The following is a 25,848-nucleotide window of genomic DNA, read 5'->3' on the forward strand; positions in this document are numbered from 1 at the left end:
TGTTTCAAGATATCTGAGGAATCAAGCTACCAACTCAAGGCAAATCTAAAAGATCCCCTTAACATAAGGGATTTCAGTGTGCTTTCTGTCCACGTGGATTTCTTGCATTTTGAGCCTGAGTTGTCTTTTGGGAGAAGCGTGTTTGTAAGAACTTTACCCAGGATATAAAAACCTGTCAGGATTTTCACTTATGCAGGGACTGTTTATGGGGCTGCTCTGCCAAACTGGGTCACTGAAATGATCTAGGTTAAAAGTCTCTGGTTTTAAGTGATCGTTTTGGTGATTCGTAGCACAGCTGGTGAACAGCTGTATCAGCAGCCCTGAGAAGGTGCTGAACTGCACTTTGGGATGCGAATAGAAAGCTGTTTAAAAATTGGCTTCTCTGCTGGTGGTATTGTATCGTGGAGCTGCATTCTCAGAAAGGACCAAAGAGTGTCAAGAGGGTGCTGTTTTCACTTTGTCTGAATTTATAAAAATTATTGTTCAAAACCTCTTTACTTCAGTAAGGTTTTTGTATATCAGAAACTGATATATGGTCTGATTTTATTTTTTTCCAAAAGCTTTCATGCAGCTGCTTAAAAGTGTGAGCAGTGCAAGGAGGAAGTTACATTCACAATGTTTGTTCAGAGTCCTGGGTGGATGCTGTGTGTGTAGTCACTGCAGATCCATGTGTTATTGTCTGCTGGTTTTGCTCAGAATAAGGACAAGCACATACTACACTGAAGTTCAAAGTAAAAAGCCATTGCAGCTATCAACTTTATGGAGTAAATGAACCCCTGTAGCTGAAGAAATACCTTGTTTTACAGGCAGCGAGATAAATTTATTTCTGCTTTTGAGAAAAATTTGCTCCTTTTTGATTAAGGATAAAAAACTTAGATGAAGAATCTGGTTCTAGAATGTTCTTTTGTCCTTGGCATTTGTGGAACAGGTCTTCCATGATCTTCCTTGACTTTGTTCCTTTAGGCTTGAGTTCTAGTTGCAATACAGACCCTTACTGTTTAGTTGATTATTTGGTATTAGAGAATGCCACCTGCTCATTAAGGAGACTATTTGAGGATAAAATCTAAAAATTTCATACTTCCAAGTTGCTGTGATTTTTTTTTTTTTTTTAAAGACCCTAGACAAAAACAAGTGCAGGTTCTGTGGGATGCTGAGTACACCCTGCTGGGTGCTGGTGATGTTAAAGTTGAAAGGAATTCTAAACACTTGGTGTTTGCCGGGATTTACCCAATCTGGGGTAATCTCTTACATGTTAGTTTCATGCAGTTTAGCAGCTTTCTTTTATCACTGTTCTGCTTCGTGTACCGGAGGTTCTTTTTACAGGGAAGATTCCTGGCTTAATTTATAACAAACTCTGTTCTCAATGGATTAGACCAGCAGGATAACTGGCTTTAGTTGGCAGTTCCTGTTTCTTTAGTAACAAAAAAATTCAGTGAAATGGAAGTGCTCACTTACGCTATTTTGCTTTGTTTTGCTGCTGAACATGGAAATTCGGTAGTTATTACTCTGAACTGGGCACATTCTGTAGTGGTGTGGTTGTTATTTACAATAAAATAGAAGTGGTGTGTTAATGTTAGTTACAGTAATGGTAATGTGACAGTCTGGAACAATTTTTTGACAGGATTAAGCAGAAATGGAGGGAGTACGAACAGTCCTGTAGATCCTCTCCACCCTTCTATTTCTCATCTTTTCACTCAGGTCCTAGAAAAGTTTCAGAACAATTTCCTGAAATAATGTGGTGACTAAAAGCATTGCAGAAACAAAACATTTGAGTTTCTGGTTGGTGCTGTAGTCTCAAAATAGCTTTAATTACATTTCAGAAAACTGGTGTGTTCAGTTCTCTAAAAATATAATAAAACAGTGTAATGTGATTTTGCTTTCTGAAATGCACTATTTAAAGTCCCAATTAAGACATCATCATACTTCCCTTGATGTCAGTGGCTCTAGAAGATCAAACCCCTAGTGAGAACTGGTGAAATGATCTATCTTTTTTATCACTAGGCCTGCTTATATTTTTTTCAAGCCACTCTCATTAATACAGATAGGAGGAAAACTTGCCTACTGTTTCTTCTCTTTATTGAAGACTGTAACTGCTACATTGTTAAACTGTTATGAAGTTGCTGAAGACCTTTTTGTTCTGTTTTCTTTTTCCCTATCCTATTCTTTGTATATATACTGTTTTGTTCTTTTGCATTGAAAGTAGTGGTGGAACTTAGGAAACTTGGGCTTATTTCCTGGTATGCATCTGTACTTTTAGAACAAACTTCTTAAACTGCGAAACTGAGAAGGACACCCAACTTTCTAAACTTGCCAGTCTATCAGTAAGAGCAGTAATGAGCTCAAAGCAAAGCTTTCTCTTCAATTAATGCATGGAGGATCAGCTCACATGTAATCCCACTGTATATGATTTGAACAAAAGCATGTCTTTTTGTTCATTATTGTCTGAATGTCTCATGGAGTAGGATACAGGTCCAGACAGTATTTTTGAAGAATTTGATAGATACTAAGAGTATTGAAAATTGCTGGTCTTTATTTTTTCTTCTTTAGAAACTTAATTTGGTTCTCTTAAAATGGGCAAGGGAGACACAAATAAACGATATTTTGTTTCCAAAACAAAACTTCCAAAAAACAATCAGTGGGTGAATATCTGGCATGTTGTTCATTGTGATTCAGTAAACAAACTGGTGCATTCAGTCCTGTCTTTGTGTATCTGCTCTGGGTGCTGTTGTTGGCTGACAGAAAAGAGATCCATGGCATTTATACTGAGTGAGTCCGTCAAAGATTTTATAAATATTAAGGTTAATTTCTTGAAGATTGGTATTTGAACATGGGATCTTTTGATGAATTCATGAAAATGCTGATAACATTATGTAGAATAACAAAATATGGGTTTATGCAAGTGAATGTATTTCGTTAGAATCAGCAAATAAGTTGGTACTTTTAGTTTATGCATGCAAATATGTTTTCATGTAAGTAATTTCCCTCCTTCAAGGAATAATTGCATAATATTCAATACTGTCATAAATGTTAAGGTGAAATGAAAATCTATTGCTGCATTAAAAAAAAAATTGCTGGTATCCTTTGCCAGATGCCATGCAGCATTTCAAGAGGAGTTTGTTCCTTTCTTGCTTTAGAAGAGTTTGCTAAGTGACCTTTGTATTTAGGTTAGCTTGCTTAATGTTTCCCATTTCTTAAAATTAATGCGGACCTTTTCTGAGAAGCTCTGTCAACTCTGTTACCTAAAGCAGGTCTTTGGAGCTGGGGAAGGAGAAACGCCTGAGACTAAGATGAACGTTTTGGTTCACCTGGAATTGAAATATCTACATTTCTGAAATTGCCATTTTTCTTTCCTTGCTTGCAAATCTCCAGAGCAGCTGTTTTGGTGGGGGGATGGGAGTGCTGAGTCAGGTCTCTTGACATGCTGAATAGTTTGGGAGGATTGGGGATTGGCCCACAGTCCCAGTGACTTTCCTCTTTTTTTTTTTTTTTTTTTTTTTTTAATAGTCTGGGTGAGAAAAGAGTAAGAAGAGAGTGAGTGTGATTGGGTTGCACAGTCATTATTCAGAGACAGCTGCTTGTCTAGCTGATGTTAGCAGCAAGTTGGAGTCTTACTCCTGCAGTTGAGGTTATGTTCCTTTCCTGCTTCCTGGTAATGATTATAAACTTAGACCTTGATGCATGGTGACTCTGTGTCAGTCATAATGGGATCAGTTTTCTTTTTAATTTAATGAAACACAAATGAACTTCCACTTTACTGACTGCCTTGAAAGTCCCATGGGATGCTAACTGTTAAAAACAAAACAAACAAATTGAGCTGAATTATTATTTTGCAAGCCTTGTATGAAAAATATCAGTTTGCTAGATTGTGAATCTTTGGTGTGTTTTGGTGTCTTGTATGTATGTGATAGAGTTCATGCTTTTCATAAAAGGTCAGGATTGTGGTGTATTTCCTCCAAGAAAATAATTTAATATGTGCATAAAATTATCTCAAGATGATAGCGGTTTCAGTTACCAAAGCAAACTTTATCTGGAATATTCTTTTCTGAATGCAGCCTTGACAGTATTCTGATGATCTGTTTCTTGATGCATAAGTAGCCAGCCACTACCTCCTGCCAAAATCCATTCCTTGGGGTAGAAGCCACAAACATGGTGAGAAAAAAGCATTCAATTTTGGAATAAGATATGAATCTTTTTGGAGTTTCTAGTGAAACCTGGTTGTATACATCTTTTGTGCCTTTTTAACAACTACTGTTTGACATGACTGGGGGAGAACAAAGCAGCCAGTGCTATTTCTCTTTACCTTTGAAGCTAGATTAACATTCTTGGTGGAATTAAAAATCCCAACAATGTATTGTCTGAAATAAATGGGCAAACAATGTATATGGAAATGGTTGATCACATGTTTGTAAATGGCTGCTAAGTCTGAGAAGGAAAAGGTAAACCAAAGAACAACTTGTGTCATCTTCTGTAAGGGGACACATGTCTGATCTGTGAAGAGCTTTGTGCAGGTGGCTCTACGGACCTATGCACAGCTAATTATGGGTTTCTCACAGTTTAAAATGTAAACTCTTACTGGCAGGAGTGTTTCTTTACCATTGTTGTGCGTGGCTTTGTTACTTGTAAGCAAATTGTGAAGTTCCTTTGTCGTGATTCAGTGGATGTTACATTTTTGAGGAACATTTGGTATGGTTCTCATGCTGTTCCCACATGCATTAGCTTTTTACCTGACAATTCGTGGGACTGATTAGCATTTGTGTGTGCCAAATTGTGAAAAGGTGGTCAAAAAAAGGCAGCGGAAGCTTGGTATCAAGAAGCTGCTTGTGGCAGAGATTGTGTAATTCAAGGAGTGGGGAAGACACAGCTTTTAATGTGTGTTTTGTACACTGTGCTTTGCAGGCCAGAGTTTCATTGCCTACCAAAGCCAACGGTGTGTTTGCTACCACTGCCTGTTGGGTGGCTTAAGGTGCTTTGTCTGTTGGAGACTGGAGCTTTTGTCTGTACAGAGTAATAAAGATGAGGCAATGTACTGGCCTAAGTGAACAGGTCACCACTTTGCTACCCAGAAGAGCTCTGGCTGTGAGCCTATAATTTTGATACTTATTTAGTTCTGGGGCAGAATGCCTCTGAGTGTTACTTGTATTCTTGTATTTAATTCCGAGCAAACTTTCTTTCATAGAAAAAGAATCTAAATCTGCTGTATCAGGTTGGGTGAAATCCATGAGGGAGACAAATAGTGTGTGTATTAAATCATGGGCAGTGTTTGTCAGACATTACTAGTCCATATGAGCTAGAAAAATGAAACTGAGTTGTCTGAACTGTCAGCTTAGCCCTTACTAGTGTGGAGCTGTATTACTCCTTTACTGTAGAAAACTTCAAATACCTTTGCTAAAAGCCTTTGATGGCTTACATTATACCATCAGTGTCCTGTTTCAGATTGCTATACAAGAGAATAAACTGATGCCAGTTCTACCCTGTTGCAAATTTCAAATAACTATCTTGAGAGCTGCTGGATATAGCTAGAGCATTTCTTTCAAGGGCAGGTGTATGCCTAAACTTAAAAATCCCAGGATGCATATCTACAGGTCTTGTGGGTATACATGTTTATAACCTATATGCATGTATCTCAAGATGCAGGGTAGTGTTTTGTCAAAGATACGTGTGATTTGACAAAAGTACTCTTCTCCCTTTTTATTCTTTCGCCTAAACTTCATAATCTTAACATGTTTTTTCTTTTGATCTCCTTTGTGATTAGGCAACTTCCTATGATGTGGCAGTCTTAACCTATTTGTATTTGTTTTTCACTTAGAGTAAGCCTTTATTTTTAACTTATGTTTTTTAAAGCTGTGTCTTTTCTTCAAGTGGTTTAGTTTGAAAGCTGTAAGATGTGCAACTGTCCTTAGGAAAAATGCAAGCACAAAACCTCATGATTTGAACAGTAGTGCCTGGCAACGTGAGGCTCTTAGTGGATGAACTGTGGACTTGCATGGCTTCTGGTGGAATGATTTAATGCTGTGCATGTGATTAAAGAAGATATTAGAGGTATTTTTGCCTATATGGGCTATCGAAAGTCATTTAATGTTTCTCATGAGATGCCTGTCAACAGCAGTACTTTAGCATGCTTCTTAGGGTGTTTGGTTCTGCAGATGAATGGAGATATGGACTCCTGCTTTGTAGAACTTCATTATTTCTTGATGTGCAGTGTCACTGCAATAGTACTTAGTTCCAGACTTACAGGAATCCTTCCTGTTTCTTCAGAAATACTTTGTTTTGTTCTCTTTTTTCACTGTTGCTATGTCTGGTTGTGAGAATGAAAAATGTACTGCTCTGTTTCCACAACTGCAATTATATTAACTGTGTGTACTTGTGTTTTTCCTCATTGCAATAATAGAAGACATGCAAATGAAATGCTATGTAATTCTCTTCTCACACAGGTAATATTGTTTCCTTTCACTTTCTGCCCCTTTACTATTGCTTTGCAATCGTGCAGACAAGCTTGTCTGGTTATGGTAAATTCTGTCCATTCTGATCTATGGTGATTTGTTAATTTCTCCCATTCTGTATAACCGATGTAAGCTTGTGTGGTAACCTTGCAGAGGTGATGTCGTTCTCTGTGTCTAAAATCAGTTTAAAATGTTTCTTTAGTGATAGTGGAGTTGGATTTAACATGAATAACTAAGAGGTAGGTCTTTGAAATAAGAACTTCTGTTGCTCTGTGGATTCTAATTTACTTTTGTGGCAAGGCAGATGAAGCTTCAGCTTGGAATTCAACAATGTTTCCTTAATAATCACTTCTGTTTTCTGCCTGCATTTTAAGAAATGATGTATTTTACAGTGATTGATGATCTGTGTTCAGTAGATCTTCTTTACAGATTGAATACTTAAGGGTTTATATGTATCCTTAATAAAATATGCATATCAAGAAAATGAATTCTGACTTTAAAGATGAATGCAACTCTAGTAAAGAGTGCACTCTTACAGTTGTAATACATTGAAGCAATAATGTGTGTGGTAGAATAATTTTCCCTATCACAGTATGACTATTGTTCTCTACTGTCGCTAAAAACTATAATTGCAGCAGGACCAAAATCAGTCTGAATACACACTTGATGGGCCAAGATGTCTTCTAACAACATGTGGTGTTTTTGTACACAAGGGCTTTTGTTGTTGACAGCAGTGTGTTATATGAGGAGGGATATGAACGTGGTGCATCTCTTTCATCCCAAGGCTAGGAGGTGATTACTTTTGAGGGAAGTTTTGAAGTTTTTAAAATTTAATTCTTGAAGCCTGTTTAGCTTGGGTTGACCTGCTGAAAAGCAGCTCTGAGAAGGAGGACCTGGAGGTCCTGGTGGACAGCAAGCTGTCCATGAGCCATCAGTGCTCTTGTGGCCAAGAAGGTCAGTGGTATCCTGGGGTGCATCAGGAAGAGCATTGACAGCAGGTCGAGGGAGGTGATCCCGCTCCTCTGCTCAGCCCTGGTGAGGTCACATCTGGGGTGCTGGGTACAGTTCTGGGCTCCCCGGTACAAGAGAGACTGGAACACCTGGAGTGAGTCCAGTGGAATGCAACAAAGATGTTCAAGGGACTGGAGCATCGCTCTGGAAGCTGGACCTGTTCAACCTTGGGAAGACATGACTGAGCGGGGACTTCATCAATGTCTGTAAGTATCTGAAGGGAGGATGTCAAGAGGACGGAGCCAGGCTCTTGGTGATACAAGAAACAGGACAAGAGGAAATGGGCAGAAACTGATGGATAGGAAGTTTTACATGAACATGAAGATGGTCTTTACTGTCAGGGTGATTGAGCACTGGTGTAGGTTGCTGAGGGAAGTGGAGTCTCCTTCCCTGGAGATACTCAAAAACTGGAAGTAGTCCTGAATAATGTGCTCTAAGGGTCCCTTCTTGAGCAGGGAGGTTGCACTAGAAGACTTCCAGTGGTCCCCTTCCTACCTCAGTCTTCTGTGATTGTTGTGACGAGTGATAGAATGTATTTGTGTCTTCTTTTGGTTTAGTGCCTTTAAAATGATAGTGCCCTGCTGAGTCTTTATTCGTAGTTCACACCCTATAGTTGGCTCTTTCTGATTTCAATTTTAGTGGATTCTGAAATTTGAGTGACTCTACACTAGCTGTGGAAAAGGATGCTTGCTGAAAGGTTTTTGGTTAACATGTCTCTAAAGATGACCTATTATCCTGGACTTGGCAAAAAATTTGGGAAGGGCTTTCTTTTTCATGGTACATATTTTGATTGTAATCTTATTTCAGGAAATATTTTCTTGAAATTAGGGCTTAACACCATGTTTGAATTATTAGAACTTAGTTTTATAAACATAAGAATGTATTTTAGACATCTGTTCGGCTTCTTTTATATCATTGTATTGGTCTTGATTAAAACTTTTTTTATAGTTGTTCAGTATCTGTACAGTGTGCAATGTTGGTGTTGTACTGTATAGTTTTCAAATATTGTGAATAGTTTCTACAGCAATGAGACTTAACCTACTTGTTTGTTTAGTATAGTATAGGATTCTGTTGTGGATTCCCTTGTTTGAGTATTGCTTCCTGGGCAGGAGACTGTCATGTAATGTCTCTGGGGTGACTGTTCTCTGTGGTGTGAGAACTGCTCCAGTTACCTCTGTGTGTGGAGAGAATCACTGCTAATATGCCTGATACAGTTAATGAAAGTGAATTAAGACACTGTATTCAGGCATGTCAGGGTTAAATAAGGTTTTTCAGTCTTTAACCCATTTGATGACACATAAATTTCTTAGCTATTCAGTTACTATCCTCTAGATTGTTACAATATCTTCCAGCTGGTTGCACATTTTTATTGTATGATTGTAGAATGCATGATTCAGTTGGACCTGGTTTCTACTTTAGCTATCATATGCAGTCTTTATTTCACAGAATGGGTGAAGTTGGAAGGTACCGCTGGGGATCAGCTGGTTCACCTCCTCTGCTCAAGTGGGGATACTCAGAGCTGGTTGGCAGGACCGTGTCTGGTAGGCGTTTTATTCTCCAGGGATGGAGACTCCACAACTGCTCTGGGCAACCTGTGCCAGTGTTTGGCCACCCTCACAGTAAAAACAAAAAAAACCAAAACAAAACCAAAACCAAACCAAAACAAAAAGTTAGGCAGAGAGAACTTCCAGTGTTTCAGCTTGTGCTTCTTGCCTCTGATCCTGTCACTGGACACCACTAAGCAGAGCCTGTCTCTGTCCTGTTGGCACTCTCCCTTCAGGCATTTATATACCTTGATGAGCTCCCTTTTAGCCTCCTCCAGGCTGAACAGTCCCCACCTCCCTGAGCCTTTCCTCATAGGAGAGTTGCTCAAAAAAAAAAAAAAATCTATAAACATATCAACATAAGCACTACTTCATAGTAGCATACCTGGTTTGTCAGTTTTTGACAATGAAAGCTTATACTGAGTGCAACAGGAATCATGACCCCCAGGTAAGAGTAAGAATTTAATAGATTGCTTGCAGCCACCTTATTGTGTTTAGTGGTTCATTTTGCAAATCTTTTAAAGAATTTAGCTGGAATTCTTAAATTCTTACGAACTTTAATTATATTTGAAGGTTTGCTAACAAATAGACTTTGTCTATTTCTACAGCATATTTCGTTCATTTCTATTTCAGAGTGAATGAAAGTGATCGGTCACATTGGTGGCTTAAGGAACTGCATCTACTGAACAATTCCTGCTAGAGTTATGGGTAAAGTCGTTAAAATACTTAGCAGTTGAAATATTTTCAGCAGTGAAGTTTTGAATTAACTCAAGTGTAAAAGTTGATTGCCTAAAGTTAGGTGATGTGTTTCGTGTAGAACCTAGCAAGTGCTTCTTGCTCCCTGAAGGCCAACTTGTGCTCAGCTCCTGAGAATTAGGTTACTAACATGTGGTCAGACTGCACTTCTGACTGTGACCAAGAGAAGATTGCTGCTTCCAGTGGCTTCTTACTGCCTGTCCCCCTGAGGGGTTATTGCCTTCCTTGGATGTGCTGGGATGACAGTGGCACCTAGGCACTTTGTAAACCTGTCCTGTTAAAATTATCTTTGTTTAGACAAATCATGTATCTTCTGCTCTGAAGTCCCCTATTAAAGTCTTCAGGCTAGTACAACTGATTCTAGCAGAAACAAGTTAATGAGTTTCTGCCTTACTCAGGGTGAAGGCAGGCTCAAAGGGATGGTAGTTTGGGATTGGGATATGAGAAAAAAAAATAAGCAACCAAAGTTGATAAACTTTTAACTTATTTATAGCTGAGCTAGTATTTGAGAGAAGCCTTATTGAGAGGGATTTAGGTACTTAATTTAGGCTGATTGGGTACCTAATTTAGCTTTTGAAAGTCAGTTCTGAATGCCATCTGTTTATGATATGTCCTTATCAAAAATGTTATTTAGTAAAGCATTTGAAGAACTTGATTAGCCAAATAATCTTTAAATAATTTCTTTCATCCACAAAATACGAAGATTCTTTATATGGGTGTAGTTTTTCACCAAAAGTTGTCACCCCCTTCTCCACCCTATAAGTTTACAGTAGCTTCTTGCAACGCTGATAGTGTGAATTTTTAAAGGCTTTGAGACTTGGAGTGAGTATATAGTTGGTAGGATTTTTATTGCACTATGGAGTGCATCACTGTTAAATGCTGTGGAGGCAAAGGTGTTGTTTTCTGTGACTTTGCAGGCCATTGCTGTTTGGAGAAGATTATTTTCAGGGTCTTTACCTCCCTGTGAGCATAATAGGTAGGGAGAAGTTGCTACAAGTTGACTTCCTAACCTTGGGGCTTATTGGCAACTAATCCAGTTTTATTTAATCACCTGAGATCTGACACTGCTAATGCTGTAAACCTGAAAATTTATGTATGTTGTCGTGTTTATGATTTTTTTACTGATATCTTGAAAAGTTTAATGGAAGTTTAAAAATAAGGCTGTTATCAGTGTGCACACATTTCTCCATCATCCTGATTTTTGTATCAGAACTGTGTAGGAAGCATACACCTGCTGAATAGTATCTCACTGTTTAGAGATGGGTTCTTTAATTGATACTCAATTATGGCTTTCAGTACACATAGGGTTAAGTGAAAAGGTTGCAGTAATATCTAGTGAGCTTTTTTTCCTTTAATGTGCTCATTAGCAGTGGCAAGTGCAGGTTTTAGCACATGTCAGTAATTTACATTTCATTGCTGAGTGGCTGCCCTTGTTCAAGAGTTGTTTTTAAGCCTGATGAATATACTTGTGTTGGGAATAAACTGAGTAGAAGAATTGAAAGCCAAATACCCTGCCAGGCTTTTCAATTGGTGCTGAAGTTTCTAGTGGGCCACTGATTAGTAATGCATGTAGCAGCAGAAAAATGCAAAGACGATGTCTAGAAAGGTTACTTCAGGTAGATCTACCCTCAAACCCCTCTTCCTTTGTAACTACCCTTACAATAATTTTCCTCAAAATTTCTCCTTTAGCAGGCCTTCTCTTAATTCAAGAATGTGGTACATTAGATGGACATCCCAACTAGGTTATTTTTTTAGAAGCGATACAGGAAAGTAATGCTTATGGTAGTGAGTCCTAGAAACAGATGATATTACAGGCTGTGCAGTTTCCTGCTCTCAGATCATGATGATAGGGATCTCAGTGAATATTCACTCTTGTACTTTCTTCTTTCCTCTGCCTCATCTCCTACTGACTGGCTTGAGGATGTGTGTGGTTCACTGCAGTAATGGCAAATATATGTGTGTTGGGATGCAGTAACATCGTGGTTGGCAATTCAGATGCAAAATAAAGGTTGCTTTTGGAGGAAAATTGATGCTTTTACGTAACAACAGCTTAGTTTGGTAATAAAACCGTATGATTAGCTAAATGTATTCTTGATGGAGTGATACTCTTACTATTTTTCAAGCTACTCTATTTTCAGAGCACTATGTGGAAACTTATACTGTGAAATTATCCTTTCTTTTGTAGAGAGGCCTGCATATATTTTCTGTCTGAAAGGATAGATATTGCTGAATTTACATATGTACACGGACAACGAAGCATTTTTATTCCAGATGCCTGTTAGGATCATACTGACATGTTCTTCAGAGCTCTTGCAAAAGAGTACTGATGCTTACTCTTTCCCACTTTCACTCTTAGGTATTGTGAACACTGTTTATATTCAAGTTACTTATTATACAGTTTGGGGATGGGGAATGCATTAAACATTTAGAATGGGGGGAAAACCTGCAAAATATATTCCAGAACATTCTTGTGAATAAAACCTGCCAGTTTACTGTGTAAGAATTTGTGAACTCTTTTATTATCCTATCTGAACATTGGGTGCATGTATTTAAATGAGAATGTTTGTAGAAAGTAGAGCCATTTGAATATTTTTCACACGCTGAAAATATTTTCATAGCTGCCTCGGTCAGGTTTGGAATTTGTTGTTAATTTGCAAAATAGCTGTTTGGGTTGTCTGGGAAGGCTGTGTCCTTTACCTTTCCTGTGTTCGCATGGAGCTCTCTGCAGTGGTAATTCAATGACTGAGATCGTGATTACACAACAAATACTAGTTTGAGTTAACAAGTAGTAAAGTATCTATGGATGTTACTGGAAAAACTTCCTTGGTTGTGAGCCACAATTTTTTTCATGGTTTGTTATAAAAAACCTGAGGAAAATTATGCTTTTTTCATTAAAAAAAAAAAAAAGGACTTGTGTGCGATATTTTGCCTTTTGGCTTGGACACTTGTATATTTGTCTAAGAAATCTGGAGATACTTGCCTCGCAAAGTCATTGAGACTAGCAAACACTTGAGGTTGCTTCAGCAGAGCTTCCACAAAAGTGGGGAAAATATTTTATCCTTTAAATTTAGAAGGATTTTAGTTTTTTTCAGTCACAACTGAAGTCATAAAATATTTGCAGATTATGTCTTACAACTGGACTGTGGTTCTGAATGGATCAAATGGAGAGTGGGCTAAGAGTGCTTTCAATGAAGATGTCTTCTTGGAGGTTTATGGTAGGGCAGGCTTCTGGGCTGGGGCTTAGTCTCTACTGAATAGGTCCTCTAGCTCTCACCTGCTGCTGCCTGGCTGAATGTGCTTCCTGATAGCTAACAAAGCATGTCCTGTGGCTCTTGTGGGTGCCACTGCCCTCCCTAGTCATTCAAGCAGTGAAGTTGTGTCCTAAGGCATTGTATATATTTGTGTGCAGGGTTGTGCGGTTGCTAAAGGCAGGGGAACTGTTTGCCTTCTGAATCTTATGTCTTTTTGGAGCATTGATCCACACCTTGAATCAGCGTCTTGTACCTTCCTGTATGTGCTCTGATAGGAATTGATTATAACTGTGTATGCTGGGGCAAAGCTGTTGCCACACTAAAGGTGGTTCTGAGTGGATGAATGATCCTTTGGTCTTTGGAACAGAATCTGATCTCAAAAAGTAGGATGTTCCTACAGGTTAGTCATTTAGCTATTTTTTTGGGAGGGAGTTGCTTGCTCTCTTAGTTTAAATTTAGTAAGAGGCAGATTCTGGTCAGCCAAATTGGTATAGCCCATGACCATGTTTGTCTTCAAGGAGATTTTTGGTAGAAGGCATCTAGGGAATTCAACCCCCATGCAGCCCATACTGCAATGTTCAAAGGATAATTTTCAAGTTGCTTAATTTAAGCAGTTGGTACTGTGACTTATGGGATATTTCAGGCATTAATTGTTGTATCCTAAACTGTGATTAAAAAAATTTAGTCTTTGGGAAGACAGTAAGTATATGTAAGTTAGGAATGAGTTTAGGAAGCCAGAGAAATAAATCTATCTATCTATCTATCTATCTATCTATCTATCTATTTCAATCTATCTATTTCAATCTCTTGTTTTCAGTGTATATTTTTATTCTGCTTGTAGGAAGAATATGTTATTTTTAAGGTGGTACCGAACTGAAACACTTGAATTTTGTAAGACTGATACTTTTTTCCATGGGTTCTGTTTTAATAATGTGGATAAATAGTTCCCATAGCAGCCATATTATAAAGCTGTGATGACTTTGGGTAAATGACTGTAGTGGACTAAGCAAATACTATGTGAGCTGTTGCATGTACCAGAGCTGAAAGTACATTATGTCTGTATATGGAGAACATGCCTTTTAGCACAAAAGGGCTGCTCAGGTATCCCATGTGTAAATTTGCTTTTCAAAGGCAGGCAGCAGGTGTGCTGCAGGGTGTTGGTTCCGCCTATCCCACCAAGAGAAGTTGTTTAATTTGCACAGGCTGGAATTTAGGAAGAATAAGTTCCCTGCCTGGACTTTTGGACAAGGTATCTTGCTGGCAGGCCGTGCTTAATTTTAAATTCAAAGCCACCATACTAAAATGATATCAGGCTATTTAGAAAGCAGTTACTAAAAAGATAAAAAACCTAAATGAAGACTTCCATTTGGGTCTCGTGTGTGTGTAGGCATTGATACATTTTTGTGTTACATAGTTGCTTGCTTGTTAACATGGGGCTCTCACCTTGCTTGGAGGTTGAGTATTTGTGTTCACTCTTCAGTGTTTGGCTTCAGACAGTATTCAAGCCTTGCACTGGGCACATGTATATTTAAGTTATCTGGGAAACTTTATCCATTTCTATTGTATTTGTGAATTTATATGTGTTAACGTATTTATTCTCAAAATATCTTGTTGCTCTTGAGCGGAGCAGGAGAGGATCCTGTCCTGCTACTTCCTTGCCTTTTTTTTTTTTCCCCTATGTTCAAGAATGTCATGGCTTTTCACCTGGAACGCACAGGAAGCTCAGGAGATAAGTGGCCTTATTTGCAGTTGTTTCCAGCTCCAAGGAGCAATTTCAGATAGTCTGGGCGTCTTGTGGGCGGAGTGTGCTGTAATTGTAATGAGTTTTCATAGTACATGACAGTTAGACTCTCCCTAGAAGGTGATGCAAATTGAGGTTTTCCATGGCTTATGAACTGAAATATGGCTTTTTCATGAGAATAGTAGTGGCTTTATTTATGATATATCGTGCTTGGCATGGTACAGTGTGGCTTCCATTCTGCTTTCATAGTTGTTAACTGAAGCCTCCCAGCTGCTGTATGAAACTCATTTTCACCTGATTGTGAGTAACACTTTGAACAGTATTACCACTATTCTTTCTGAACTGTTTTTACTGAAAGTTCTAGCCTTTTGCATATGCTGAGAGAAATTTTTGTGCAAGAAATCTTTGGAGTGAAAGACTGGAGTCCAGTGAGATGGAATTTGACAAATGTATATTCAAGTAAAAGTTTCCAAACAGTGAATAAAGGGCACTCTGGGTTCTGCTCTTGTATAGAATGTCTCTATCTTTCTACTATACCTTATACCAAAATGTCTGTGTGATAACAAATTAATGGTTTTTCTACAAGATTTTGTTTCAGATATGTTCGGTTGTGTAGTAGATTATAATTGTATCTTCTTTTGTTTTACAAAAGGTTTTGGTTTGTTTTGTATTTAGTTATTTCCAGCTAAACACTTTTGCAGTCATTTCAGTGCTTGATAACTTTAGGCTTCATTGCCTCTACATTTTTCAAATATTTAGTTTCCTAATGCTTACAGCTTTAATTTACCCCCTACTGGTATCTTTATATGGATTTTCAGAATTTTGAAAGTGGGCTACTATAGTTTTATTTCAGTATTGGTCCTGACTGACACAAAATTTCTTAAGTAGCCTCCACAATTAAAGGGATGGAAGGTTCGAACAACTCTTACAGCAAGATGCCAACGATTCTCTTAAATAAATTTGTATTTGGTTTTTTAGACTGTTTTTGCTTTGATTATTTCTGGTAATTTGCCTGTTGCTTTTGCAAGTGCTTTTCTCTCAGATGTAACTTAAATATGTTAATTTCAGTATCTGTTCTTCTAATGCAATATACTTAATGTTAAAGCATTTGCTTTGTTTAGAAAATAACAGATACTAATGGGACACACTGCTTGCCTCACAGCACCAAAATATCCATAAAGGATAGCTTGAAGGGTTGAGTACACACATTGTATCCATGGATGACTATATTAATGCATGTTGTTTTAAATACATTTAAATACTTTTAAATTTAATACATTGTTTTAAATATAATCCAGGCTATTGTTTTAGCTTCAAGTGCCAGAAAACTACAGAGCTATCTTTCTTTGAATTTTCCATTACCTAAAATTGAAGAAACAGTGATCTGCAGTATGTTCATGCATGGACTATAAGTCTATGTAACTTTGAATCATGTAGCATTCTGCCATGTTTCTGTGGAAAAAGTATCATTCATAGGACTTCAAAACGAGGAATTCTTCTTGCAGTTAAACCCCATTGTTATCTTTCCCTCTCTTGAATCTGTTTTCTGGTAGGTCTTCTTTTTTTCCAGTTTCTGACTACTGTATGATTTCGGGGAAATACACAAATATGTTTCAATATTTCCACAGTACAGGAGACTAGGAAATTTGTGACCGAAGTTTAAAACTGATTAAAGAACAGCAGAAGAAAAAGGGATGGAAATCCTTACTAACCCAGTCTCCCAAAAGTTCTTGTATGTGTATTAAGATTCCAGTCCAGCTAATTCTTAAAAAGCCTGCATTATCATTCAGTGCAGGAATGGTTTCCTGAATCTGTGACCCTATCAACGAAATACTTATATTGCCATATATTCTCAATGTCATGTAATGGCACATCAGTCTTGGTAGACAGTGCTATAAAAGTGCAACCATTGCAACTGCCTTTGAAAAATAATGAAAGAGAGCAGAGCCTTTAGGAATAAGAAAATCTTATTCCCTTTTAAGGAGTTTCTGGTGTAGCATGTTTGTATCTTGCTCTGGTGGAGTGAAAAAAAATCTGATGATTGTATTACATTCTAGGAGTGATAAATCTTCCTAATATATTTGACTGAAAGGCTACTGCAGGGATGACTTAAAGGAGTTGAAATAGAAATGGAACCTGCCTAATAAAAAGTCTAGGTAATGATTAGGTGTCCGCATGGATAAATAAAACTTTGTAGCCCATGTTTCTGTGATAGTTGAATGCCAGTGATGCAAGTGATGTAAAATAATTAATGTTACTATTAAGAGTTTAAATTTAACTTCTGGTTGCTTACTCTTATTTGAGTATAAGACTCCTGGTTTGATCTTGTATTTCCCTATATAAGATATGCGGACTTTGGCCTTTGTTACTGTTTTGTAACAAAATTATATGAAATTTCTCATTCATGTTGGACTGTATTTTGAGGATTGCAGTGAAAGCTACAGGTATCACTATAATAGAGTAGCTTATGTTAATTATTTCAAAACAGGGATTGATCAGGATGCTGTACTGTTGCAAAGTACAGAAACTTGAACCTCAGTCTTAAAATTGTCACAAAGCTCTCACCTTATAACTTTGAAGTTAGCTTTTGAGTGGTAATTTTTTTTTAAAGAATAGAAAACAACTTTGGTTTGTTTTGGTGATGCAGGAAAGGAACTGCTATTAAGCATCAAGAAGTTGGTATGTCTTGCTGCTTTTTTGAGTTGTGTGCTTTAAAGGAATTTAGCATTTAGCTACATTATCTGTATTGTAATAGCTGGTAATGGAGATGCTTCCTTACTTCCAGGGAGTTTTGAAACAGCTCAGATGTCACCTGATTAAAAAAAAAACCAAACAAAACAACAGTCTGAACTGTTTATATATTATAAGTTTTCATTACTAAGGCTGCTGACATTTACTGGATAATGATGTTTATGTATGATAGTTATGGGTCTTAATTCTCCATGCCTTTCTAAAAATTAAACTGGCTGTAAAACTACATATATAAACTATATGAAGTGATGTATATATTCCTTTTCTGGATTACAAAAGTGTATCATAATATGAATAAGTGATATAAGTATTTGGACCAAGAGAAGAATGTTTAATATGTTGAGCATTATCAAATTAATTTTTCTTCAGGGATTAAAATAATGGGGTTCAAATTTCTTGTGGAATTGGAGCTCCATATGAATGAGTAAAACAGAAGCTATCCTTTCACCAATGTATTCAGCCTGTTCTTGAAAAGATGTGGTAAATGGAGCATAAGTAATCATTATTAGACAACAGAAATGTAAAATACCTTTAAAAATATATAGGCTTGCATTAACTAGTTGAAAAAAAATGCTTTGAAAGAAGACCTTGAGGTTATAGAGTGAATGTAGTTTTAATTTTGTGAATGGCAAGAACTCTTGTCTGAACCGTTCATATATCTGCAGTGAAGAGATTTGCTCCTTGCACAAAGGTCACTCTATGTGTTTTCTGATCTAATGTTGAAGGATAAATAGCAGTGAAGATGTAGTCCTGGAGCTGAAGAAAATTTACTTGAAATATCAAAGATAGAAACTACTTCAATCACGTTCTTGACTGTTTAACACTTAAATGACTCTCCATTTTTTAAGTGTAATGATGGTTATTGAAAATTATAATAAATTTAATTACCTTAAGGTATCACTAATGTCTGTTGTTGATTTCATCTATATTACAGCAAAATCCAGAGAGCCTTATTATGCTCACCACATCCCTGTTGTGCTCCATGTCATGTGCACATGTGTAGTGAAAAGCTGGTTTATGCCTTTTCCCCTTCTCCAATTCTGTTGGCATCTGAAAAAAAATAAAAAGGGGCAAGCTAAAAAAATAAGTGGGAAAGAAAAACCTGGTGCTCCAAATGGAAAACCTTAATGCCTGCAGCCACAAAAAGGTCTCAGTCCTCACAATTCTTTTAGAAATGGAGACATGCAAGCAGTCCTTGTGGCTGAGGAAAGCTGTATTTGAAGGTTTGGACATTTGTCTCTCCTCTTTTCAGTTACCTCTCAAGCTTCTGTAGTGGGAAGAGTATTGTGCTCTCCATTAATAGCAGCTTTTCAACATAAAACTTGTTTAAAATGTGACCAGGAAAGGCCAAGAATTATGATGCAATATAATGTGGTATGATGCTTGTGATGAGCTTAAGAGATGACTTAATGTAACTTTTATTTTGTTTTCTTAAAGAATAAACTCTTTATATTAATTCATAAAGCCCTACAGCTTTAGGGACCTGATAGCTGTACTGTAGTCCTTAAAATAAGAGGCATGGTTGCCTGGAAAAGTGACAATATTGGTCTTGGTTTCTATAGTTTTGGAACTTTCCCTTCCTATACATAATATTTTTGAATTCTTTTGGGCCGTATATATATTCAGAGTGGAAAACATTATTTATGCCAGACACGAGTTAATGAATTCCTTATTTTCACATTTCTTTCCTGTATTGAAAATCTTGGGAGACAGGATCTTTGTTTGTTTGTTCTTCTAAAAGAAGTCAGTCCCAAGCACCAGCTCTAGTTCATAAGTACTTTTCTGTAGGTGAATATCTTCTGTCAAATGACCTAATTTTTTTTTCATGGCTGGCTCTGTTGTCAGTTCAAATTTAGGTTTTTGTGTTTTTTTTTTTTTTAAATTTCCAATTTGTTGGAGAGATGATGAGCATCAGTTTTACACACAGAGATTAATAAATACATGCTTTAGATTGTGTTTTTGTTCAAAAATATACACAGACTGAAACTTGGACAGAGAAAAGGAGTAAATTTAACTTCTCTCCAAGCAGTTAATGAATACTTTTATTACAATAAATGTAGAGAGATCATTGTGACACCATATTTAAAATGACTTGTTTCACACTGAAAGTGGTGATTCTTACTTATTTTAAATATTTGCCAAGCTAATCCTTTACATTCATATTATCATGCTTACTTTGTAACCACTTGAGATTGTGACAATTCAGGTAGAGCCTGAAGTATGAGGTTTGGGGAAGGAGTTCTGCTGATGCAGAACTGTTTTTCACCAATAGCTCTGCAACTTATCAATGTTTCTAATTTGGAGCAGGTCTTTCCCATATTTCAACTGATGGAAGGCATATTTGTTTTGAAATTGGGAAAGATAGTTATTTTAACAAGTGATTAACAGGCAGTGGTAATTTTTTTAGAAGTTTCAATGAGGAGACCAGTTGCTGTTTAGGAGGATGCTCTAGAGTGTGCATGGTAAATTCCTTTCTGTCATAGCCTTTCCTCCTCCTGGGACTCCCGAGTGAATGTTTCAAATCTTGCTCTAACTCCTGCTGCCAATGGTACTTGAGTTGCTCCTACAAAGTAAGGAATGGGAGCCATAATACCACCTTACAACTTGTGCACATTTGTGCAGAGATGCAGTTTCATAATCTCTAGAAACAAAAGTTTTCCTGCTGTTGTAAGGAGGTGTGGCCCTGGTCACTTGTTCCTGCCATCTCCCTTGTGCTGGGACTAGTATTTATGTAGTCATCTAGAACAAATTTAAAAGTAATCTGGAAAGAGAAGTTACCAAAATGTGATGGCTGAAGTGTGAAAAATGAAAAACCTGGAGGTTAGGATCCCACTTCTTTTGTGGCAGAGTGGCAGTACATTCTGACTTTGTTACCATGGTAGACCACTTCTCACTGTTGACAGCCAAATTTCCTCTTGGGCTGAGCCCATCAGGACAAGCCTCTTGCTGCTACCTGATGTACTGTTAGCAGGTGACTGCAAGGATGATGGAGCTTTGCAACTCTAAAATGGGCCTTTCCAGGGTGAGAGCATGTTGGGATTAGAGTTGCTCTGCCATGCTGTGCTTGCTCTCTGGTAACATTTCTGCTGTGATGCAGTTGTGGTCTCTTCTTGTCTCTTTGCACCTCTTCTTTGGTGCAGGAGGTAAAATGTAGCCTTTTGTATATACTTCTAGATGCTTTTTTACTGCTTATGTCTCAGACTATATTCTGCCTTTAAGGATTTTTTGCTGTAGCTTTGAGGAACATGTCGTTGCACATACTTTTCAGCATTCAATTTGCAAGTGAAAACCCAGTTCACTAAGAATTTTGAGGTAATCCTAGCTCAGTAGATAAGTTGGAGGTTGGACTTCTGGAAGTTGTTGTATTTCACCCTTTTTGTGCAACTTAGCTGAACTACTAAAGTGGAAAAATTTTCCAGGGTTCCAGGGTCTTATTTACTATCTTATGCAGTTCTGAGACATCAGTTTGCATCAAAATGAAACATACGTTTCATTTTCACATTTGATAGTTTTCTAGTCTGTTTACCCTAGTTTCATGCCTCTCTTGCCTTTGAAAAAAAATAAATACCAACTTTTCCATAAAGATTGCCTTAATCTAACAGCTGATTCCCTCTACAGGCTAAAATTCTGAAATTTAGGGCCTGTAACTGTTTAAGCGTGCTTAATTTCAAGCACATGCTTATTTACAGGATCCAGATTTGTTTGTCTAATTACTTTATAGCATGAGTGAAGCCAGACTGTCCAACTCTCAGGCCCATCTGTTGGGAAGGGGAAGGAGGAACTCAACTGTGTCTGTTCCAAAAAGCTGTTTCACCCATAGTCACCAGATGAAATTTGTTTCAGATTCAGAGTTAGTGGTATTTGGGAATACATGGTAGATACTTTTGTCATAATACATTATCCTGAGTTTAGAATGGTTGTGGTTCATAGGAGCAGGACCACAAGGGCATCTCGTGGATTGCTTCATTTTAAGTGCCTGTAAATTCTCTGGTGCTACATATCGAAACAATTTATTGACTTGTTTTATTTATGACACTGAGATAGTGAGAGGTTGTTGTCCCAAAGCTGTATCATTTTGAATGATGTAATATTGCCTCTCCATCGCATTTTGTTCCACAGGTTTAAATGTGCCAAATTCCACTGTTACTTCCTTATGCTAGCCAAGAAGTAAAATTTACACACACTTCAAAAATAAATTGAAACTTTTATATTTTTCAGTGGTGTTTGTTTTCACATGTAATTCTTTGCCTTCAGTGTAAACATAAAATTAAGTGGCCTAATCTGCACATTTCATTCACGTAAGAATATGTGTGAGTAAAAACAGGGCTTGGTGGAAAACTCCAAATTTGGATATGAGTATATAAGTCCTATTACTTAAAGATAATAAAATTAGAATAATTTTTTTTTTGTTTGGCTACAAAAACACCTGAACCTTCTTTCTAAATTTTATTTGAACATACACAGTTAAGAGGACAACACAATCACAGACATCTCTGCCCATAATATCTGATATAAACTTCATATAAGTAGAGCAAAAATAAGAACTGGAGGGAGAGCTGTGTACATTGATGATTAAAACATATAGGAAAAAAAAAAAACCCTATTTTTTGATAATGACTTCCAAGGGGGGGAAAATCAATGAATTTTTCATTTACTTAAATGTAGTGTATTGGGCCTCTCTTGGTGGGCAGCTGTAAGAGCTAGTTATCTTTCATTACGGGGTAATTAATCTACAGTTTTCTCCAAGGAACTGTGTGTAAGATTTGAATAAGAACATCTCCTATTAGTAATACTACTACATGCATCTTTTTGCAAAGAAGGAGTAATGGAGACAAGACAGAGTGTGCTTCATGGAATTCAGTGGAATGGTATCTGCTGTGACCGTGTTGCCTGGTGTTATCCCGTATGTACTAGTGCTTGCTGATGGGAGGGCATCACAGCAGTGCTCCTTTACCACCCTCTCTCAGATTGTAGCTGCTTTTCCCAACTTCTTCCATGCCTGTGCTGGGAGTTTCCTCTTGTCCCTGCTTGCCCCCCAGCTGTGTTTTCCTAGCACCGTGCTGTATCCTGTGTTGACCTAAGACAATTGGGTAAGCTTGCCTTCCACAAACGGGAACCTTTGGATTTTTTTAAAAACAATTATTTCATTGATCTAAGGGTTATCACTTGTCTGCAAAGCTAAAGGAACAGCATACTTTAGCACAGATGTAGAAATAAATGGCTAGAGACTTCAGTACCGCCAGTTATTAGAGAAGAAAGATCAGTATGACAAGGCTCTGCTTTCTCTTAAAGAACTGGATATTGTGTGATTCGGTAGGAGGATACATATCCCCTTGTCTCAGACAAAATATGTGGGTCTTGTCTCTTTTGTGCTGAGGCTTGTGCCAGGCTCTCTCTGCTTTTAGTTGCTGTCCAGAGATTGATCTTCCTGATATTCTTCACTTATCTCTGTGGAGTAAATGAGTTTAGAACGGAACTCTGGAGATGAATCCCTTTCTTGAGGAGGCATCATCTGGAACAGGTTGCTTAGGTTCAAATCCAGTTGAGTTTGGAATATCTCTAAGGATGGAGGCTCCACAGCCTCTCTCAGCTATGCATTCCTGTGTTTGATCAACATCTTCCAGTATTCCTTGCCTTTCTAGATTGCAGCTATCTCACATGTCTCATCACCATTGCCATGACGGTACCTTTGTAACTCCCAGTTTTTCCCTGCTAGTGACTGCTGCAGGCATGTCTAGTCATAGATGTAGTTTTCAGTCAGCCTCCCTCCACCTTTCCGGCATGCTTTCCCAGAAGTACCCTGTTAAATGTCTAGTGACAGTGTATTTGTTGGCAGTTGTTCCTACTGGTTAACCCTTCTGGGGACTGTCCCTCAAAATCCTCTAAGGACCCCCTGCTCCTTTAGCTATTTTTAGCTCATGTGATTCCCAGACTGATTGCTGCACAGCTGCTGCTGCTGGTGTGAGAATCAGGAGGAATTGTGCCCTGGGGTTGGGGATACTGGCTTTTTGGGTCGCTACTCTGTGACAGTTACTGTGACCTATGGGACAGCATCCCATCCTTGGGTTTTATAATAACTTTATGCTTGAGCAGGTATTACCCCATTCCTATCCTTCCCGTACTTGTGTGATGTGTTGTGTTTTTCAGTATTTGCAGGGTCAACATGTCCTGGCTTTGGTGTAAGACAGTCTGTTGGTTTAGCGAATTAAAACCTGGTTTGGAGTGGTGATGACAAACAAACAAAGCCACAAACAAATGTGTGCCCATGCACATTTTGTTACTGATATTTACTGCTTCTTTGGTTCTTAAATAATTGTGATTAATGTAACTGACATTTTTTTTTTCATGAATATGCCTGTTCATCATTTAATGTTGTTTTCTGAGTGTTGGATATTAAATTTAATGCTGTTTAATGACTCTCTTCTTGTGGGAAAATAACTCCGGTTTGCTAAGAAGATGTAGATTCGTCCACTTTTTTGAAGTTAACTTGATGGTTTGCTCTGCATCTTCTAGTGTAGTTAAGGGAGTCTTTATAAACTCTCTGAAGGTTTTCAAAACAATCTTAATCAAACGTTTGATGATGACTATTTCTGTTGACACAGTAACACTTGTCTAAATATCAGCAATTTAAGCTACTTGACAGGAAGTAAATTAGTAACCTTGTGAGGACAGTGATGAGGATTTTTAGGTCCACTGTCTGGCTGAGAAAAGGGCACTGTAGGTCAGAATGGCATTACCTATGTTAGAATTTGGTTAGGGCAATGGGCTTTTAACAGTCTTGTTTTTATCAAGAATGTTGCTTTTTCAGTGTCTTTGTCTGTTGCAATGTCTGAGGCTCTTCTTCAATGTAGTTTTTAGAGAAGATGATTATTAGGAATATAATTCTAGGGTCACTTACCTTCGCAGCTGTCAACACCAGGGTTCCTTGTGCTTAAATCATCAGTAAATTCAGGGTTGTGTGAACTTGGACAGTCATGATAAGTTTTCATTTGCTTTCTGAATATAAATGCAATATAAATACAATTATAGTCAGCTAACTTTGAAAGCATTGTAGAATGTCTGGAAAAATACCAGACAGATTTTTCTCAACACACAGGCATACAATAAATACCCTTTGAGTGCAACCTCAATGTAACATCTCAGTAACACAGTGCTAATTTTTTATTACTCATTCACTTCTAAATATATTCTCATGTTTTGATCATTAATTTGGCCTCCCCTTTGAAAAACACAAGCTATGATATTGCAAAGTGTACTTACTGATTAAGCTATATGTTTGTGTTCTCTATTAATTTGCAAAGCTTCACAAACAGCTTTAGGACAGGAGAAATAGTATGGCTGTATTAAGAGTATGCCTTGTGTCGATGCATTTTCTTCATTTGCGCTAACATGGGAGTTTTTGAATTGTTTGTTTTTCTACTTTCCTCCCTACTGAACTTTCAGTTTGGTACAGAAAATTTTGTATATGCCATAAACTTGGGTCTTTGGTAATGTGAGGTATTGCTTTGGCTAGAATGATGCTCCCCTGTTTTTCACTCTCATCACTGTCCTGTTTTTTTCTCCATGACTGCCTGGTTTTAATTTAGACTAATGTATATTTTTTGTTAAACATCTCCTTGAGTATTTTCTGCCAGTCTGAAGGCACTTTTTCCCCACTGAAAGCCAAATGGCCTAGAAAATAAAGTGCTGCTAACCTTCTCTGCTGAATTCAATACAGTAATTACAAGTGCTTTCCCCCCTTCCAAACGAAGTAAAAATATGTAGCTTGATTCCTAATTTTCAAAAAAGTTAAGAGCTAATATGCTTCAAGAGTAAATTGGTTGTGTTTTGAGATGAACTAGTTAATAGGTTGAACTAGTTGTGGCTCAAATGCATTTAATTGATGGAGTAGTTATCCATAAGCAAGGACTCTTTCTTACCTTGCTGACATATTCAGGCTGACTTTGTGCAGCACTGGCATATTACATTTTAAACTAAGCTTGAATTAATGATTAAACAACTGCTGCTTTTACATCAGGCAAAATCTTGTGTGGTCATGCAACTGGTGGAACTATATTGTGTTGCATGAAAAATGAAATGGTCTTCCTGAGGTTGGATGATCGGGAAGACTAAGATTACACTTGTGTTTGCCATTTCCTTTGTGCATACCTGATTCCTTCTCTTTATCTTCGTGTAATCAGCAGCTATATCCATTGCCAGGATCTAATTGAACTTAATGAAGAAAGAGGTTCTGCTGTTAAGCTTCTGCATTTTCTGCTCTTTGTGCTGCTCACTGGTGCTAAAAAGAGATGAGTTAACATAAACCTGAGTAGGCTGTTTAACCTTCTTTCTCTTCTGGAAATGTAGATGCAATA

General features: G+C 37.6%; 1 protein-coding gene across 2 annotated transcripts in view; it reads left to right on the forward strand.

Moving 5' to 3' along the window:
- The window catches only part of PCCA (propionyl-CoA carboxylase subunit alpha), a 302,552-nt gene that overhangs the window by 67,965 nt on the left and 208,739 nt on the right, over nucleotides 1-25,848 (forward strand). The gene's annotated exons all lie outside the window — the stretch shown is intronic.

The sequence above is a fragment of the Chamaea fasciata genome, unplaced genomic scaffold (assembly GCF_029207755.1).
Source record: "Chamaea fasciata isolate MVZ Bird 193981 ecotype frontalis unplaced genomic scaffold, bChaFas1.0.hap1 SCAF_2, whole genome shotgun sequence".
Lineage (NCBI taxonomy): Eukaryota > Metazoa > Chordata > Aves > Passeriformes > Sylviidae > Chamaea > Chamaea fasciata.